Here is a 20,624-nt window from a genome sequence, read left to right on the forward strand (position 1 = left end):
GAGAAATCACTTGATTGCTGTACGAGCTGTGGAAAGAAGGTCCATGAATCTGGCAATAGTACAAGAATTGAGAAGTCTCATTTTTCTTTTCTCTCTCAGTTCATCTTTGCATTTCATTTCTTTTTTTAAATCCCAATGACTTCATTGTCATTTGTGGAAATGATACATAATTGTTAAAAGTGCAGGCAGGCATTGCAGAAATGTACAGTCTCAACATTTCCACCACCAAGAAAGTGTTAATATTTCATGAATATCATGCCAGCTACTTCTGTAGAGATACGTGTTTGTATAGAAGAATAGAGTGATCAAAAGACAGAATTTCATAAATTTAGGAGTCAAATATTTCACATGTGAAAGTTGTTAAATAATTTAAAAACCATTCAATTTATGTTATCTAAATATAAGATGGAAAAAACTAGGGTAAAACTGGAGAGGTTGTTGAAACTTAGTGTTGAATCAAGCAACGCATGTCTTTTTATTCCACATTTCAGTCTTTATTTCAGGAAAGTTTTTTTCCTATAGTGTGTCTAAGTAATTTTTCTTTCCAAATGCTAATTGTGTTAAATCTCTTTTGCCTGTATAACTATTTATAATATTCTTTATAATCAATTTTGAATTTTTAAATTTGTTGTCAACTTTTGTCAACCCTAACCCAAGTGAGTATTCAGTTGTGTTTGTTCTATTTTGTGACCTCTTATGTAATTTTTAACTTCATAATGGTTTTATTTTTTCCATTGCTTTCTTGGTCTGTGCCATTTCATTTTTTCATTTCTTTCTACTACTTTTACAATCTATTAAAATGTATCTTTTCTTTGAGCTTTTCACTCTAATATTAATGGGATCATGCCTATAATTTATTTGAGACTATAAATAAGTGCTTATATAAACTATTCCTCTGTTTCCTGAAAAAAAAAAATGTCCTCTGGTATGAACTTCCTTTGCTTTTTCATTGCGTTTTTGCTTCCTTTGCCTATGTTTCAGGCTGATTTCTTTCTATTAATCACTGAATGAAGCCAGCTATTTACTGAACTCTATGTGGGCAGTGGTGGGAGAATGAATCAGAGCAGCCCACAGTAGCTATTTAAGTTTCAGGTTTCAAGCCCACCTCCCCAAATCTGTTTTAGTTTCTGCCCAGGGACCATATTTTTCTCTATTTTTGACATTCGGTGCTCCACGTGGCTCACAATGTAAAACTCCCTCAGTTTTACTTTCTCTGTGTTGTTAGCCCTCTAGTGATTGTCTCCTCTCCCTCCCATCTCACACTTAAATGCTAGTCGTCTGGATTATCCAGCAGGCTGTTTCACAACTATCAAATGTAGTCTGTCAGCATTTTTTTCCTTATCCCCATATTCCACCATTTGGAGATATATAATTGGAATTCTCTGAAGACAGATTTTGTTTTTCTCTTGCCTGTCCACTTTCCATCTCACGGAGGCTTCAAACAGTCTTTGAAGAATGTCTCAGAACTATGACACTTTGTGTAATCTACATTCTATCCAAGATATGTGCCAGTGAATGTCTTTTCTCCTGTTAGTGCAAAATATGTCCCTGCTTGAAAGCTATTTATCATAATTTGTTGCCAATTACTTATAATTACGCATGTGGTTTCATTTTCTTTTTTTTCATTTTTTTTTATTATTTATGTTATTTTTGGAAGTATTTCATTGGAGAGCAGTAAATTATAAATGCTTTTATTTCACCATCTTAAACTGAATCATCATCTATCATTTATATTTCCATTAGGCCAGGGTTGACCAGAGTGTCTTTTACTGATATTTTTTGGCTGACAACCAGAGCTATGTGGTTTTCCCCTTTTGTATATATCAGGTGTCACTGGAATCAGATAAGAAACCTGGATTAAATCTGTGATAACACAGTCAATAGAAAACACTTCCCTTTAAGGGAAGGAAAGGAAATTATAATAGTAAGAAATAAATATTATTGCAGTTAACCTTTGACTGACATATTCTCTTTTACTCTGTTGTATTTGTGAGCAGTATGCGGTATTCCATCCATGCGGATGTGTGCTCATAAAGTGGAACATGTATGTTTTCATTTTACTGATTATGTATACCGTTTTCTAGTTCAAATATACAATCAATCAGAACTTTCATATTTCTAGATATGTAAAGTTATTGTTGGTTGATGAGATAGAGTTTTATAACTTTCAGGGAGTTTTATTGGAAAATGAATCCAAAATCTAGTCTTCAGGTAAAGTCATACTTGATGCTATAAGACATTGAATGGACATAGTAAACAGGAGGTTAAATTGTCCTCTTGTTTATTCTTTAATGATGAAAGATCCTTAACAATGTTATGTTAAAAATGTTGAGAACTGAAGAAGAAAAAAATACTCTGTTTGGTTTTTCAATTGTAGTGTTGCACAAACAGGAAAAAAAATCTTATCTGCTTGCTCTTTGAATAATTTTAAATTGTGTAGTTGCACAATTAAAAGTATTCCTCATTCTGGGAGTATAGAAAAATAATAATGCATATTTTATCATATCATGAAAACTAAATTTGTTATCCTTTGAGCTTCATTATTCTTGCTCAATCAGAATAGCAAATAATAAAGTGCGATAGTTTAAACAGTTTAAAATTTGTCAAGAGATACAGGTGTTTTGATTACATGGGAAGACAGTTTTCTTACAAAGTACACATTTTTTGAGCTTATAGAAATCACATTTGACCAACAAAATTTATGATTTTATTTTATGTAAGAGTATTACATAGTCATTATGATTTTATTTTTGCAAATTTGTTTTTTTTATCATTTTATTTATTTTTTCATCATGATATGTATACTCTTTAATCCCCAGGTTTTTACACATTTGTTTTAAAAAGAGGGAAATATTGGCTTTGTATTTTAAAATAATTCATTAGGAAATTATTTTTTTTTAATGTTTATTTTTGAGAAAGAGAGAGCCAGAGCATGAGCAGGGAAGGGGCAGAGAGAGAGGGAGACACAGAATCCAAACCAGGCTCCAGGCTCTGAGCTGTCAGCACAGAGCCCAACACAGGGCTTGAACTCGCAAACTGTGAGATCATGACCTGAGCTGAAGTTGGAGGCCCAACTGGCTGAGCCACCCAGATGCCCCGGAAATGATTTTTAATGACCTTAAAGCAAACTTCTCTTGCTTCTCAAAGCTAAACTTAACTATTCATGGTAATAAACCTCCTTTGCTTGTTAAAACAAAATTGATATGTGAGTGTAATATTCTGGAATAATTCAGGTTTTGATTTTCCACTAGAGGATGAGTATTTAAAAGAATAAGCATTTAAATTTCTATAAAATTTGATCATAGATACTTATATTTTAAGATAAATATGTTGGAGCTAAACTCTGGGATCATTAAAATGCAAACATTGTATCTAATGCATTTTTTTCTATTTAAATTTAAAACAATAAACATGAATATCTTTGAAATTGTTTTTTGCTTTAAGAACTTTTTTCTGTACATAAATATACTTTTTTTAAATTGGCCACAGTATTGTTTTGGACATGATATTTCACTTTTGAAGTCTTCCCTCATTCGTGAATATTCCTAGTTTTCACTTACCTCTAATTCCCTGCGTGACCGATACTGTTGTCTCGATTGTAGTTTTGCCAAGTTTTCATGGTCAGGAAAATTACTCGTGGGTGATATGGACCTGAAGAAAAGTTACAGGGCCCATGATATCTGATGTGGTGTAATAAAAACCTCACGTATGTGGTTTTGATTGATTTTAATCAATCCCTTTAGGGAGATCAAATGTATCTACATGTCATTTTTATTCTGATGCATCCAAATGAATACGGTATAGCAATCTATGTCTTAATTCTAACTCGTGAGACCAAAGTAAATTTCTAAGAAACTGAATGAGGTTAACTTACAAAAATAAGTGAGCTTATGCTTTTCAATATCTAGCTCAGACTAATAGGTGTAATTATTTTGATGAGATGAAATGCTTTGAACACTCTGATGCTCTTAATGAAAGTTTTAGTTTTGTTTTTATATTTTATAATGTATCATGAAATATTTTGAATGTAACCCTCCTTGTTCCGAAACAATTGTTTTCTGAAGAAAAATTTAGGCTTTTCGATTTGTATTGTTTAAAAAAGAGAACGCACCTGAGAGAAAAAAAGGACCACAGATTTTCCACAGCACATACAAAGACACACACATTCCTGTATGGATACATAACTAATAAAATACATAGTACATGTAGTATTCTTTTGTTGTTGTTCGCTTTTATGACATAGTAATTAAATCCCTTCCATATTTAACTGTATTTGTTCATTTATGGACTGAATGTTCGTGTCTCTCCAGCATTGCATATGTTGAACCCTATCCCCATATGATGGTATTAGGAAACAGGGCCTCTGGGAGGTAATCAGGATGAGATGAGGTCATGAGGGTGGAGTCCTCATGAATAGGACTCATGTCTTTATAAGAGTCACTCGAGCCTGCTTCCTCTCTCTGCTCTCTGCCATGTGAAGATACACTGAGAAGTTGACTGCAGCCTGGAAGAACTTGACTGTGCTGGCTCCCGGATCTTGGGACTTCCAGCTTCGGAACTGTGAGAAATACATTTCTGTTGTTTAAACCACGTAGTCTATGGTGTTCTATCAGCCAAATCTAAAGGGAATTCTCTACTCCTAGGAGACCATTTCTATTAAAATTTTAATATTTAAAGTGTGTAGCACCTTTGTTGTGTAGTGATTTGTGCAATGCTCTTTCCCCCCATAGATCACACTGAGCACCAGATCCTGTTTCCAATGGAACTGAACACTAGATAGAAAGTGCCTGCCTTTTATTTTCAACGTAATATTATTTTATAATATTCAATACTGATAATAGAGAATATAAAATAATGTAGAAGGAAGAGGAAGTCAAAATCAAACAGAACTATTCTCAAACACAAATATAAATAGAGATATAGGACAAATAAATTAATGGAACACATAGAGAGGTATTATTACTTTTCAAGATGGATTACTTCAATTGTTTAAATTATCCTAATTTAATTTGTTCTTATCCTTTGTGAATAATTTCTACACAGTTCATTTTTGAAACAGAATAGTTCAGAGTTAATTTTCTTTCTGACTAATTGGAAGCTGGAGATCACTCCTGGCCGCTTGATTATGAAAAACACTGGGGTGGTTCAGTAATCATGAACTTGGTTGCCATGTTTCCTAACCTGTATTATCACCCCCTGTGCATTCTGAAAATTAATTTCTCTCACAAGAAAAATGACATGAAAGTCTTACCTATATTCTAGCATGATTTCTTAAAGTCAAGTCTACAACCCTCATGTGAGTACTTAGATGCTATCCCTCTCTTTTTATTCTGGAAAATGTAAAATATTGTCATCTATTTCACATTGGTTTGGCTAATGTTCTCATTGGAAAACTCTTCAGGGTAACATTCATCAGCTTGGTATTCTAGGCAAATGGATTCATGAATTTGTATCATTAGTGTAAAGATAAATGCTAATCAGTGGCATTATTTATTAAGTAAGGACCATATGTCTGCTTGTGAATAATATTATTGTCAAGATGCCCCACGTGCATTTATCACTTGAAAACTAAACAGACTGATACATGTGTACTCTTAACAGGGGAAGATATCTCCATTGGCACATTACTCCAGCATTCTGATACATTTCTATTTCTTCCTCGACTTCAGTTTCCTGCATTTTCCCTACTAGTCCATAGTGTAAACATAATATAGTATGATATCAAAACTCCTTCCCTTGTAGTTTATGGTATCCCTAGCAGTGCCATGGAGAGAACAAAAATCCCTTTTCTTCTGCATGCAAAATGGAAAAGGTAAAGGCATAATTCCATTTTTGTATATTTTCAAGTATATACTTTTCTAACCAACACATCATACAATATAAAACACTCTAACATAAATGAGAACAATATTTTTTTCACTCATAAGTAAGACTAAGTCTAATGTTTCTTTTAGTAGAAAAACAAATATGAGGTAAAAAGCTATTTCTCTTTATTTTGGAAAAGGTTGCATTGTGAATAGGATAATACCTCTGGCCACTCTAAGAATAAACCATACATAGAATTGAAAATGCCCTGTAGAGATTGTGCTAACTGAATTATTCAAATACTCCCTCAAAGAGCAGACTTAAAATGCTGGCATTCTTCATAAAGGTTGAATGATACCTAATTCATTTTTCATTATACAACTACTCCTTGCATTTCTGCTCAAGTGGTGGCCTTATTTCTAGCTACTTGGGCTCATCCCTTCAGCCCTGCCCATTTTACGTGCAGATGTCAGGCTATTTGTGTTCATTTCACACTTGCCTTAGTGTCTCTATTGGCTCCCATCACCTTTGGGACAAAAAAGGAATTCCTTACCATGACATTCAGGGCCTAAAACAACCCAACTCTAATGTCACCTTCATCCTCTCCTTCTACCTGTTTTATGATCTAGCCACCCAGGACTATATGAAATTCTCTAAACAAACATTCTCTGAAATTCCCTTTGTGCCTTTTCAAGCTAAATCCTTTTCCTCGATTGCCTTTTTCCTGCCCTTGTTGACAACCTCCTATAAACCACAGCACTAATATTTCCACTAACGGAGGCCATCTCTGATTCTTCTTAGTGGAATTAATCCATTTCTCCTACTTACTCTTTTATAGTATGTTTCATATTAAATTACAATTTTTGATAACAGATCCGTTTTTTATTTGTAAAATAAGTAAAAATATGTATTGATTATAGTTGGGCAAAAAATGAATAGGCCATGCTCCCGGATCAAAAGTTTACAGTTTTATCTTGTATGACAAGATTAAAACCAATAAGCCCATTGTCTTCTGACAAACTGAGGTTCCTAACATAGTGTTTGTCAATTTGTAGGTTTAGTTTACTGGGTAATTTGAATTTAGTTGATTGCCAAAGAGGATGCCAACAGTATGCCAGCAGTAGCTTTCAGTTTATTCATGCATCTTGATAAAAATAATACTTAATTATTTAAAAGAAGCAAGCAAAACAAATTACTTCATAGAATTTCAATTTAAGATTGTGTACTGCGGCCAAAACAACAGTTTTTACTGCTCTCAACTAAAGGTATTGTGATAGCTCTATAATCATAATTCTGATATTTACTTCATGGAAATGGGAGAGGGATTCAAATGTATATATTTCAGAGTTGTAAGATTATCTTCTTTTTCTTAAATAACAAATATAACTTTAACTTTAACAAATATAACTCTAACTTTCTTAAATAACAAATGGAACTTGCCTGTCTTTTCCTCACATACCACTTGGTAAGAGAATATATATGGAAAATAAAAAGGATCAATTTCACACTGTGCATCATGGTTAAAAACTCCTGTTTATACTCCTGAGAATTTTTGTCATTTAAGTGCTCAAATACATTTGTCATTCTTTGACAATGATCATGCTTTGAATTATAAAACATGCCTTCCTCAGGCAATACAAATGGTTTTGAAATAAGAGCTCAGATAAGTAGTTGTAGGATGGAATTGGTTCCACTGGTTTCATAATTGACATTATATTGTTCTATGAAAACCTTATTTTAGTAATAGTATAGTAGTGCATTGCCAATGGCATGCTACCAGGTACCAAACTCCTCTCTGTAGTGCGAGCAGGAGCAAAAGTATGGGATCAAGCAGGTAAAAGGGTGAGAAACAGTGAGAAACAGTGAAACACAGGTAAAAAGTAGTTTGAACCAAGTTCCACAATAGATTTTAAAGTTGGCCAGGAGTACAAGGAAATGACACACTTTAAAAGGCTGGGATGCTATTCCACTGTTTCTAGATCAATTTTCAAGTCTTGTACAACTGATAGTTAACCTTGGGGCACAGAAAATAAGTTTAGATAATGGAGAGGACAGAATAATGAGTCTTTTTTAATTAATATAATGTGAAATATATTTAAACTTGTTGTCCTCGTTTCTGAATTGTTTTCACAGAAACACAGACACTAACTGCCACTGCTGCTCTAACTAGCCTTATTGAGTGTTGTTGGTTTGTGGATATAAATACAATATTAATACCATTTCTCTTATCTGATGCCTGATTGGTAAGAAATGACTTCCTTTGAATACAAATTGATCTTTATATTATTATGTAAGAATAATTTCAAGATAGAAAGGAAGCTGTGGAAGGAAAAAGAGAGTAAGAGCAGAAATGGTCTGAAGATATAAGTGTGTCAAAGCAACTTTAACCCTTTTAATTTTGTATCCCTCATATTAACATGCCTTCATCTTTGGGAATTCCTAACTATTCCTGGCTATAAACGGATTACATGTAATCTAGTATTTTATTTTACCTTTGGTGTATCATTATTACTCTTAAACTTTTTTTTAATGTTTATTTATTTTAGAGAGACAGAGACAGAGTGAGAGTGGGGGGAGCGGCAGAGAATGAGATGGAGACACAGAATCTGAACAGGCTCCAGACTCTGAGCTGTCAGCCCAGAGCCCGACACGGGGCTCGGGCTCATGAACCATGAGATCATGACCTGGGCCAAAGTTGGACGCTTAACGGACTGAGCCACTCCCATGTTCCCATTGTTACTCTTAAAACTACATTATACATGCTGGCAATATTGTATGGCTAGGAGATTATATACAAGTTGAATCTTATTTAAGAGTTAGTATTTCTTAATTGTTCTCTTTTGATGGAAGAAGGCTGTCTGATATTATATAAGTGATCAAATCATATGTATATGATATAGATATATTTTTGTATTAATGGTATTGATTTTACTTTCAAATTTAATCTTTCTTTATAGTGTCTTCATAGTTTTAATACACCTTGCCATCTGATATGATGAAGCTGAAAATATTTTTGATGAGTTTAATGGATGTGGGCATAAATTATTAGGCAGGCAAACACATGATACTGTAAATGGGAGACTACAAACTGAGACATGTAAGATGACTGTCTAGTGCCTCACTTACTACTGAAAGGTTAGGTTAGGAGAGATTGGTGGTCCAGGGGCTCTAGATTCATATGGCATTTTAATAATGTCTGACTTCGGGAACTATTATTTAATCTCGCTGCTCAGTTTTCTCACTAGCCAAATAAGGATAATTATCTCGAGTGGTTTTAATATTTAAGTTAATTGATTCATGTGAATATGTTTTGAAAAGTACCTGGCACATAGTTAACGTTGGGTGTTATCCCAGTTATCTATTGCTGCTTAACAAACTTCCTCAAATTTTGGTGGCTTAAAACAACTATTTATTTATTTATGTATTTATGTATGTATGTATTTATTAATTGTTCTGTTGACTCATCTGAGTGGCTTGCCCTTGGACTCTCTTATGCAGTTGCAGTCAATTAGCAGGTGACAATGGAGGCATAGGAACGTGATTTCACCCACAGGCCTGATGTCAGGACTGAGAGGGCCATGACCATGGTGGCTACTTGAGGATTTCTCTCTTTATGTGGCTATCTTGGGCTTTCTCATGACAAGAAGTTTCATAGGTCATATTTCTTATAGGGCAGCTGGATTTTCCCAGAGTAAGCATTTCAAGAGATAGGAAGTGGAAATAGTACATCTTTTAATGACCATCCTACAAACTGGCAGAAATACGGCACTGGCACCATATTCTATAGGTCAGAGTAGTTGCAGAATCCTCTCAGAGTCAAGCAGAGGTAACATAGACCTTACCTCTCAATAGGAGGAATATCGAAGAATTGTAGCCATCTTTAATCTGCACTTGTATTAACATTACTAGTGGTCTATTTAATGAATGTCGACATTTCATGCTTTTTGGTGGTAGAAACCACTGTGGAATTTGGATATATTGGCCCTAGATTGTCCACATTGTGATATTTACAAAAAGGTCTTTGAGTAAGTAGCTTTATAATCAGTACAGAGTTTCAGTTTATGAAAAATGGTTGAAGCTATTATTTCCCTTTCGTCTGTGTCATTTGGTGTGCTGTTGTGTCCACTGTTACAACCTAACAGTCAAACACCCATCCTGAGAAGAGGATATAGGAGAAGAATCATTTATCTTTCAATAAAAGCTATGGAGATTACATATCTCTACATTTATAACACATGAAACAAGACTCTGAGAAAACTGGGTCACATATGTTTCTGTCAGCAGGGTGTAAAAATTAGAGGTCATTCAGGTTCCAGGGAAAAGAATTACCCGGGCAAAGCAGCTTCTTCCTAATCCTTAGCTAAAGATAGCAACGCAATTAAGTAAAGGGACTATGAGTTTGGGGATTGTGACAATGAAGATATTGTATCCTGCTAATTTGACACCATCCCCTTAACTGTCCCCTTGGTTAACCAATTAAGTAGAAATTTGAAACAAGGAAAATTTTAGTTTTTGGGGTGCAATTTCACAACTTTAGAGAATCTATATAAATGAGAAAAGTTCTTAAGATGTAAATAAATGGAGATGTCAGTTCTGTCAAATAACTTGCAAACCATTAGTTTAAATAAAAAAAGAAAACCAAAAACTTGCCAGGAAACATGAAGTAGAGCCTCTCAAAGAATCATGAAGATGGTCAAGTTATAGGGATGTGTAGCCCAGTATCACAGATTAAACACATCTTATAGGCGCTAATGTAGCTAGAAAATTATTTTAGACTTGAACCATTTTTTGATCAGGACATATGATTTTATGAAATTTTATCTTAAATTCCATTGGTTCTATTTTTATCCTGTTTAAATCAGAGGGTTACAGTATGGTGGTCATAGAATCATAACACAACAATAAAAAGTCAACTTCCAGGTAGATGATTAATGTAAACACTATGAAGTATATTAATATAATACAAATAAACACTTCTTAAACACTTTTATGTCTTATCCATTTCCCATATTCCACTGTCCACCTCCATATCTCTGCCTCCAAAAGTCTCCATAAACGACTCCCTGAAACCTATACCATGTGCCTCTCAGGTTTTCCCCTTCACTGCTGTTCTTCTCCAGTTTAATTTTTCATCATATTCTATTATGGAGAAAAGAACCAATCTGGCAACTGACAAAATCTTCTTTTGAGTGATCTAACCTCCCCTTCTTTTCAACTTGGATTTCTGGGTGGGATCAAAACTAAGAAGTGGGGTGTACCAGTGACTATTCAGAGATATAGGAGACAGAGTTATGAGAAAAGAAGAGTGTTAAGCACAATGTGTCCCTTCTAACTTCTGAGATTAAGCTCTGTGAATGAACAAAACAAAATATATGCGATTAGATGTAACTACAAAGGGAGGGAGAAAGATTCCCAAGCAGGGTCCTCCCTGGCCTGGCGGGGGGGGGGGGGGGGGGGGGGGGGGGGGGGGGGGGGAGATCCAGAGTTCCTTTCTTACCTGACTGAACCACTCAGACGCGCCCAAAACTTATAATTTTAATTAATCTTTTCTCCTTTTTAAGTGTCCTAGTTTGGACAATATATTATGTGGTTACCATAATTAATAACCTGGCATCTTTAGGAGAGGTGAGATACACAGCCGACTTGTAGCTCGCTTTGCGGTTACAGACAATCTCAAAGTTCCCTAGTGACCCAGTGGGATGAAGATGTCACCGAGAGAGCCATTGAGCTTGCCAAAAGGTTGCCGTGACATGCAAGTTAAATCCTGTGCAAGAGAGACTGCATTACACTGAGGAGCGGGAACACTTAACTCACAAAACCGTTTGCTGTACTACGGAAGGACATATAGAAGAACAACACGCTTCACCATGAGCTTTTTTACTTCTTCTCGTGGTCTGATTGGCCAATTTGGAAAGAGAGCGTTGGCGTTGTGACCCGCCTCTTTCTTTCCTCGTAGGGAGGAGCTGCCCACAGGAAGTGCCCAGTTAGCTCCGCCCTCCATGCTGTAAGGTTGCTGGGCGCCGGTTTTACCGCTGCGCCATCATCGCCATCGTCGCCGTCGTCGCCGCCGAGTCGGTTGGGTGCTGTCCGGGGCATCGTTGGTAAGTCGAATGCTAGGGTTCCGAGTCAGTACGCCTGCAGTTTATAAGCCACGGTCTTCAATATCTTCTCCGGCGGTTACAACGGAATATTTTGGTTTTCCTGCCGCTTTACTTTTATTTCTAAGAGAGAGACGTTTACATGTCGGACTCTCCTCACACCCCGACATCCAAGATACAGAGTGGGAGTAAAGAGAAAATGAGAAAGAAGAATGCTGTGTTGGAAAGCGTGGAGTAGAGCTTCGGGCACGCTTCTGGCATGGCTACAGTGGGAGGTGTTAAAAACTTTGATGATCCCGGACTAGGCGCTCACCACGTATTTTCCGTGGTAGTGGGTTGTTACAGCTCTTGGCGGTTTTTTCCACTTAGGAGTGGCTGATTGTATGAAAGTAAACACCCATTTGTTTGGAGGCAAGTCTACGTGCTTTCGGCTGTAAGTAAAGGCAGGCAAGCTTTGGGGGTGCTCAGCAAGCAAAATCGGACTCGAAGTGCAGACACCCTTACTCAATGCATCCTAGTCAAATTGGTAACTAACTGCTGCTTGACCTTAAACGCGGATATATAATTTTTTTCTAAGTAGCCTTGTGTGAGACAAAGTTTTGGTAATAAAGCAAGCCCTTTTCATGTGCCAGCCTTTTTTAGGTGTCAGTTGTTAGCTGTACGTGCTGGAAATGTTTAGGGCCAGGCCTAGGCTGGTGGCACAGAAAGTCTCCTCAGATTCTCATCCGCTTTTATGTTTTGACTCCTCTTCAGAGTCAAGGGAAGGAGTGTTGGAAGAACAAATCTAGGAATCATATGACTTGTCTATAGGTTTATAAGTTGCTCTTACCTTTTGATTTCAGGTGGCTCTGAATTTGATCGTTCCGTACAGTTTGACTATGACTTTTGATTGCTGAGATTCAGACTGGGACTCCATTCATAGGAGATTGATGGATATCAAATTAAGGAAGAATAGGGGTCTTTACTGTAAAGAGCATATACCTTCTCCTTAAATTGAGGATCAAAAATAAAATGTTGCAAAAAAGGTGGCTTAGAAAGCCAGTAAAAAAAAAAAAAAAAAAAAAGGGCTGTGCTTGGAATGCTCTGGCTCTAATAATTGATCTTGCTTAGGAATTTAAAGGGTTAGAGTCACTTAAAACTTGTGCTTCAGTGTTAATGTAGAGTAAGGGAAAGAATTGGAAACAAAAAATCAGCTGGAGGAAAATAAAACTTTTTTAGGAAAAATCTAGAGAAATTAGGGGACGAACTTGACAAAGGTGACATAGAAAATAATTCGACGTTCAAGTAGACATCTGTGAGAGAGAAATGGTGAGTTGGAGGGATGTAAATTCTCTTCAAAAGAGTATTGGAAAAGGGAAAGGTGTTCGGTTGTTACCAGATTGAAATACGGGGGTAGGTCTCCAGTTAATCAAAAAGGAAGAGGAAAGATCTCAAGTGGAAGGACTCCCTCAAAAAGAGTCAGAAAAGTACTGAGAGATCACAGATAAGGGATGATGTAAAAGATATTATCAGAACAGCATCTTAAAGATTGGGAAAGACTAAGAAGACCTGTAGAATGCACAGAGTACCATTGGTTGATTTTTAAGGTAATATAGTAATTGTAGGTTTGTACAGAAGTACGGTTTGTGCTTAGAAGGAACGACCAAGAATTAGGACTCGAGACAAGACTCAGCAAGATAGGGCATATTGAAAGGAGTCAGGCAAGGGATGAGTTAGATCCAAGCTTGGATGGGGATGATTCACGTTGGTGGGAGAAAAGATGCTGTGTGGAATTATGCATCCCAGGGAAGTGGAGGAGAAAAAAAATTTTTTTTAAGAGTAGGTGCTTTTAGTAAACTCAGAATTGAATGGTTTCATCATTGCTTTTAGAGAAGATTCTGGAATTTAATAAATAGAGGCATATATTAGGAAAAAAAAACCCTAACATCTAAAAAACATAAAAAGGAAGCCAAATACTCATTTCCAGCAATCAGCAGTAATCCTGTATGTTTTGAAGAGACGAAATTAATAGATTAAGCAGTTAGAAACTCGACTTTCTAAACATATTAAACATACTAAAAAATTTAAACTGAAAAGTGTAGACGAGGGTGGAAGAAAATGAACACTAGAGGCATATTTCATTGCTGCAGAAAAAAAACGCTATTCAAGGTCTGAACAATTCGATGATGAAAGACAGTGCCTGGAGGAGCACATGGAAGAGGTATTGGTTCTTATTGGGCCTCTAGGGGTTCAGGCTTCGGAAGCATCCGTTGAAACCTCAGTTCCGGAATCTCAGCTGAGAGTGATTTGCCAGCAGAAACAAATGAGATGAGAGAGGAAACCCTCCCTAAGAGGCAGGCCTCACTAGCTTTGCAATTCCAGAATGAGGTGGTGGAAAGTGCCCCTTGTAGTATAGGATTCAAAATATTTGTTTACTGAAGGTAGTAGCCCCTGTTTCATAATATAGAGGCCACTTCCAGCAGTTCCAGAGTGCCAGGGACAGGAGGTTAAAGGAAGGGAAAGAAATGAAGAGATTTTTGAGGTAGGTTGCAGAGGAATATATTGTACTTCAAATAGAATTTGGTGATTGGGGTTGAAAATGTTTAAAGTTTTCTGGAAGGCAGGAATGTCACAAATGTTATTCTGTGAGAGACAACAGTACGCTAAGTGCATTGTGTCCCTAGATATGATGAATCTAGTGTCAGAATTAGTGCTTTAATAGAAATTTTATGGAATCTGCTCACACAAACTGACACGCATCCTAATTGAGCTGAAACCAAGAATATTGCCAGGTTCGTTTTTCCTTGAGATGTTATTCAGTTCTGGTTTCTAGGAACACAGTGTTTGGGGGAGTAATCTGATCTGAGAATGGCTTGTATTTAAACTTGGATGTGCGGCCAGGTTTGTTAAGTTTATATTTTCATTTACTGTAATTTTTGAATCATACAAAGTTCAAAAACTAATAGTTCAGAAACTAAAGTGATATAAAGAAAAGTATACATTGACAAATCTTTTGTCCACTTTGCATTTTACTTATCTAGGTGTTTAACAAACAAGTCTAATACTTACTGAGTGCCCAATACTGACCTGTGTATTTTGCAAATGTTAGCTCATTTATTTTGTGTATCAACCCTATTATGGAAGAATTCCTATAATTCCTATTTTATAGATACGCCTAAAAGAGTTAATTAATTTGTAAGTGGCAGAGACAGACCCAGGCAGTCTTGCTCAAGTTAGACTAGTTAGGTAGATGATTTAGTATGTTCTATACTATATATGCCTCTCGGGTCATTTTTTAAAATGCAATTACAAATATATTTTCTTAATTTTTCCTTTTCTTTACAAAAGAAAGCAAACTTTGTATACTGTCTGCACCTTGTTTTTTTTTTTTTTTTTCTTCACTTAACTGCATATTCTGGAAATACTTCCATAGCAGTATATAGAGGAGCTGTTCACTTGTTTTTACTGCTGCACAGTGTTAATATTATATTATGTGAATTTGTCACAGTTTATTTTTTAATTTTTACTATATATATATATCGTGTCATAGTTTATTTAAACAGTCTCTTGGTGGACATTTGGGTGACGTCTACTTTTCTGCAGTTACAAATAGTGTGGTAATAAATGTATATACTTGGCATTCTTGGCAGATGTATCATATCTGTAGTATAAATTCTTAGAAGTTGAACTGCTGAATCAGATAAATGAATATGTACTATTGTTTATATATTACCAAATTCCATGAGTCTCATTCTGCTTCATCGTAGCCTTATCAACAGAAATGTTCATATTTTTGTCAGTCTGATAGGTGAAAAATATTTTTTCAGGGTTGTTTTAATTTTTTATTTATTAATAATAAGATATGAATGAGTTGAGTGTCTTTTCATTTGTTGAAAGGCCATTTGAATTTTTTTGTGTGAATTGGCCATCATTTCTTTGCTCATTTTCTATAGGGAGTTTTTAGTGTTTTACTTCTGTTAGATATTTACCTGCTCTTTATATATTGAGGGGAATGGACCTTTTGCCTGTGATGTAAGTTCTAATTTTTTTTCCCCCAAGTGGGTCATTTGTTTTTTGATCCTGGTTATTTTTTTTAATGTTATGTAATATACAAGTATTTCTTTTATGGTTTTGAATCATGTTTAGAAGTGTCTTTCTCCAATTTATAAAGGAATTTTTCTCTTCTAGAACTTTCATGGTTATATTTTTTTTCCTTTTTTCATTTAAATCTTTGATTCCTTTTGAATTTTTCAATGGTCATGGAATATGATATACAATTCAACGTCATATTTTTTTCCAGATGACTGTTTTTTAGATTCTTTAAAATGTAGTTAGTAAAAACTTGTCTTTGACATGATGCAATTTCTGAATCCCTGAAAGAACTGTACTTATCCTAGACATTGAGAATGACTTACTGAGAGGAAGTAGAAGAAATTTGTAAGGAAGGTATTTGTCTTGGACTTTGACCTAAGTAGTACGATTTTAACTTCATGGAGTTGTACCTTACAGGGGCATGAAAATTTGACTGTAGACATCAATTTCTTTGAACTTTAATTTGTTTTGTGTTTGTATATAACTGTCAGGGTAATTTAATCTTTGGACTTTAATTTCTCTTTGGGAATTTAGTAGTTTAAGGAGGTTATTTTCAAATTTGGAATATCTATAATGGTAGACTTTTGTTCTTAGAATTTAAGCCATTCGATCTAATTGTAGCACCTTGATAGAAATCCTAGATAATAAGCCGTTCATAATTTGGGATGGGAAATAGAGTTGAGAAAACATTTTCAGCTTTGGATATAGAATGGCTACACATTTAATTAATGTGTTTTCGGACTATTTTGAAGGATTCTGGGCTCAAAAATCTGCACTGCTAATAGTGGTCGCAGCAGGATACCCAAAATCACAGGTGGGGTAGGTTACTCAAAACGATAGGAGCAGTAATGTCTTGATAGATTGCTGATCCTTTTCTCTGGGGGGACAATACCTTGGTTCAGCTGAAGCTTCATGATTAAGCACAGTGGTTTAGGAGAATAGAAAGCTGTAGAATATTGGTATGTAGGAGGGATTATTGAATGTTTTCTTCCTACTTCTGATGCTTCCTTTTATGTGTATGATCCATTGTCCTAACATATTAGGCCTCTAACTTCTACTTGAGTAGTTCAGGGAGTTATTTGGTGAATTGAGAAGAGACTGGGAGTCTCTTCTCCCCTTGTTGGGATTGAGCTGTCCTCAGGAAGCTGCTTCTGCTCTCCCATTTTACCATGTTACAAGGGTAGGAGAATGACTGTTCCCATACTATCCTGCTGATACTGAATGAGAAAGTCTAATTTTGGATTCAGTACTAGAAAACACATTAATAGATAAACCTTCCCTAAATAGATAGTCTTCCCTATCTGCTCTCATCAGATACAGAAGTAAAATTTTGATCTCTCCATAAGCCAACTCCCCTGTATCTCTTAACTGTTAGAATTTGAGCAGGAGTACCAGTTATTGACCTTTCCCTCTCCTGCCTTTATCAAGATGAGAAGTCAATGGTATGGACAATAGGGTGATTCATTTGAAATTTCAGAGACTTGATTATGCCTCCTAACTGAGGTGGGAATCAAATCAGCAAGGACATCACGATTTCACTACACACTCCAGTAACCTGTGTTTAATGTCTGTGTGGAGGGAACATATGACAAGTTATGTTGCCATAAGATATGTGCAGAGAAATGAACAAGGATCAAGAGTTGCATACCACTCTTGATGCCTCAGTGTTACATATGGTTTTCTGAAACCAGAGTGAGAAATCACAGGAAAAATTTAAATTTAAAAACCACGATTGAAGTTTTGTATTAGGCTAAGTTATCAGAGGCAGAAATTATAATGAGATGTGGAAATAAAGTAACTTATGTGTTGTACGTGTGAATTTTCAGAACTGCCAAGACTGTAAAGTTCACACTGTGTTGGGTTTCAGGTTTTTAATATTTATATTTATTTTATTTTGAATGCACACATATGGTGTTTTATATCAGTGACAGATTTTCCTAAATAATAAAAGCCTCTGACCTTACATTTGTGGTGACATAATGCTACTTTGCAACGAAAGTAGCACAGCTGTCCATAGGTGAAGAACATGAAAAAAAAAACAATTTTTCTCTGCTTATTGAGTGGTAAGGAGGCAGCTATCTTTCTCCCCTCCTGCAAGAGTCTCCTTGGAAACATTATGGGCCTGATTGCTAACTATAACACGTTGGTCTGTAAGTAAACTCTCCCCAAAACTCAGATAGCTCTGGGTGTCTCAGACCTAGAGAGGTCTCTAAGTCTTGGGTCTCATTCCTGCATGAAATGTAAATACCTAGAAATAGTCTCCCTAGCACTTTTAGCCAGTACCTAGGTACCTGTCCCAGGATGTAACCTTTTGTCTTTATGGAAGGTAAGTTTTATTATTCTTTCACATCAGAGCAGTTAGCACCATAATGTGGGGAAGAAATGATTACAGATTTAATCCTGTAATATATGAACATATTTTCAAGGATAAATGAAAAGATTCTCTAACTTTATAGTAAATACATTGGAACATTGAGAAATCCAGGAATGTTTTATTTTCTTATATATATGTTATATCATTGTTATCATTTCTGCTGAATAAAAGATGTTAATACTGTACCTGGGCATAGCAAGTATTCTAAAAATGATTGGCATTGTAATAATAACTAATGCTTATTATTTTAATATGTTAAAAATGCCTATATTTATGTTGCAGACAGAATCAATAAAATGGAAATTACTTTTTATTTATTACATGTACGAAATGAATTCGTGGCTGAAATTTAGGTTGGGTGGTGTTTGTCAAGAGCCTTGAAATCTACAGAGAGGAGTCTATATTTTCCTCATGGAAGACTATTTACCTCACAAGTCAGTAACCTTCCTTGGTGGAAGAGTTCCCCGCATTATGTATATGTACATATATCACTTACACACATGGGCCTCCTTGAAGTGCTCTTAGGTTTCCATTCTCTTAGCAGCTTTATAAAAATGGGTTTTATGTCTACTAACACACAGAGACTTCATTCTCTACTGGTAGCTAATTCTAGTAGTTAGAAGATAATCTCTTATTTGCCACATTTCTTAACTCATCTTTTAGATTCTAATTATAAAGGTTCAGATTTTAAAAAATTTCTGTTTAATACTCTGATGGCTTTTCAAACAAGGTACTGTAATACCTAGCTGGAAAGACAAAGTTACTTCACATGAAGTACAATACAGGATGTTGTGAATCTGTAGGAATCAATAAAGAAGGATCAGTACAGGTTGAAGTATTGATAATGTTTAGTGGAGGATATGGTATATGAGTTGGGCTTTGCTTTTCATAAGAAGATAGAAGACAGCATATCAGGTAGGGATACTAACGTGAACTAAGACCATTTTCTGAATGCATGTTAATTTTTTTTTTTTCTTCTGGTGACATACAGTGGTAAACAAGAAGTGATGAAACAACCCCTTACTTCATGATTTTATAGGATAATTTTAAAGTACACTGTGATTCATTATTGGTTACTTCTGTGATTAGGGGACAGAAAGAGGTATGCTATTAGCAGTGAACCTATCAGGTTAGACCAAAGAGTTTAAGATAATATGCTATGGGCAGTATAGTGTCATCACAGTTTTTAAACAGGAAGGCAAAAGAATGAGAAACAGTATTTTAGGAAAATTTGTCATTGGTAGATTGAATGGAAAGAGATTTGTGTCAGGAAGACCAATTAGGGAAATACTGGAATAACCTAAGCAATAAATGATGAGAACATCTAATTTAATTTCGGCCTTTGGAACAGAGAATTCAAAAGAAGAATCAACAGCTTTTCCAGACTTAATTTATGAATGGTAGAAAGAGGTCATTTAGAGGTAACCTCAGGATTCTGAAAAAAGAATATAATTTTGGAAAGGAAAGCAGTAAATTAGTTTTTATGCATATTTGGGTATTGGCCAGTGACTAGATCCAGGAGAAAAATCTCTGTATAGACATTGAACATATGTTACCGGAATTCTAGTTAGGAGAATTCATCAATCTAAAGTTGGTAGCTTTTATGAGAGTGAGTACACCTTCTGAGTTATAAGACCCAAAAAATAGATTAAAAAAATTTTTTTAACGTTTATTTCTGAGACAGAGAGAGACAGAGCATGAGTGGGGGAGGGGCAGAGAGAGAGGGAGACACAGAATCCGAAGCAGGCTCCAGGCTCTGAGCTGTCAGCACAGAGCCTGACGCGGGGTTCGAACTCACGGACCGCGAGATCATGACCTGAGCCAAAGTCGATGCTCAATTGACTGAGCCACCCAGGTGCCCCCCAAAAAATAGATGTTAGAGAAATAGCTCAAAGAGAGCTAGGAGGAAAAACAAAGAGATGAGGTTCAGAGAACGTAGCCAGTATACTTAGGGAAGCTGAAGACAGCGATACCAAATTAATGTGGTGTTGTGTGCCAGTCTCAGCCTATGGATAACGAGCGTTGTGGCTGGACTGGCCTTTGTGGCTATTATGGTCGGAAGATGCTCTCTGGAATAACCATCAAGAAACTTTGAAAAAAAGTTTACTACTTAGAATTCTTAGAAGTTACATAGCATACTTGGGGCCACACAACACGGTCCAGAGGGAGATGAGAGGGAAGGAGGGAGGGAGGGAAAAGAACTTGGGGTTCTGCTTGTATTGGGATCCAGAGTAGAGGGTCTAGAACTGTTTACTGGTGAATTTACAACATAAAAG

The 20,624-nt window shown here is 35.8% G+C and overlaps 1 protein-coding gene across 3 annotated transcripts in view; it reads left to right on the forward strand.

Moving 5' to 3' along the window:
• The first annotated feature begins 11,405 nt into the window (after positions 1 to 11,405).
• LOC102970291 (cytochrome c oxidase subunit 7B2, mitochondrial) overlaps positions 11,406 to 20,624 on the forward strand; it is a 158,264-nt gene continuing 149,045 nt past the window's right edge. The window contains exon 1 of one of the 3 annotated variants that reach the window (XM_042984598.1): positions 11,406 to 11,906. The gene's annotated coding sequence lies outside the window, so the exon portion shown is untranslated. Of the gene's footprint in view, positions 11,907 to 11,944; positions 12,337 to 20,624 lie in introns of those variants that run through there. The other 2 variants (XM_007075915.2, XM_042984601.1) reach the window with 2 other exon arrangements.

Source organism: Panthera tigris, chromosome B1 (assembly GCF_018350195.1).
Source record: "Panthera tigris isolate Pti1 chromosome B1, P.tigris_Pti1_mat1.1, whole genome shotgun sequence".
Classification (NCBI taxonomy): domain Eukaryota; kingdom Metazoa; phylum Chordata; class Mammalia; order Carnivora; family Felidae; genus Panthera; species Panthera tigris.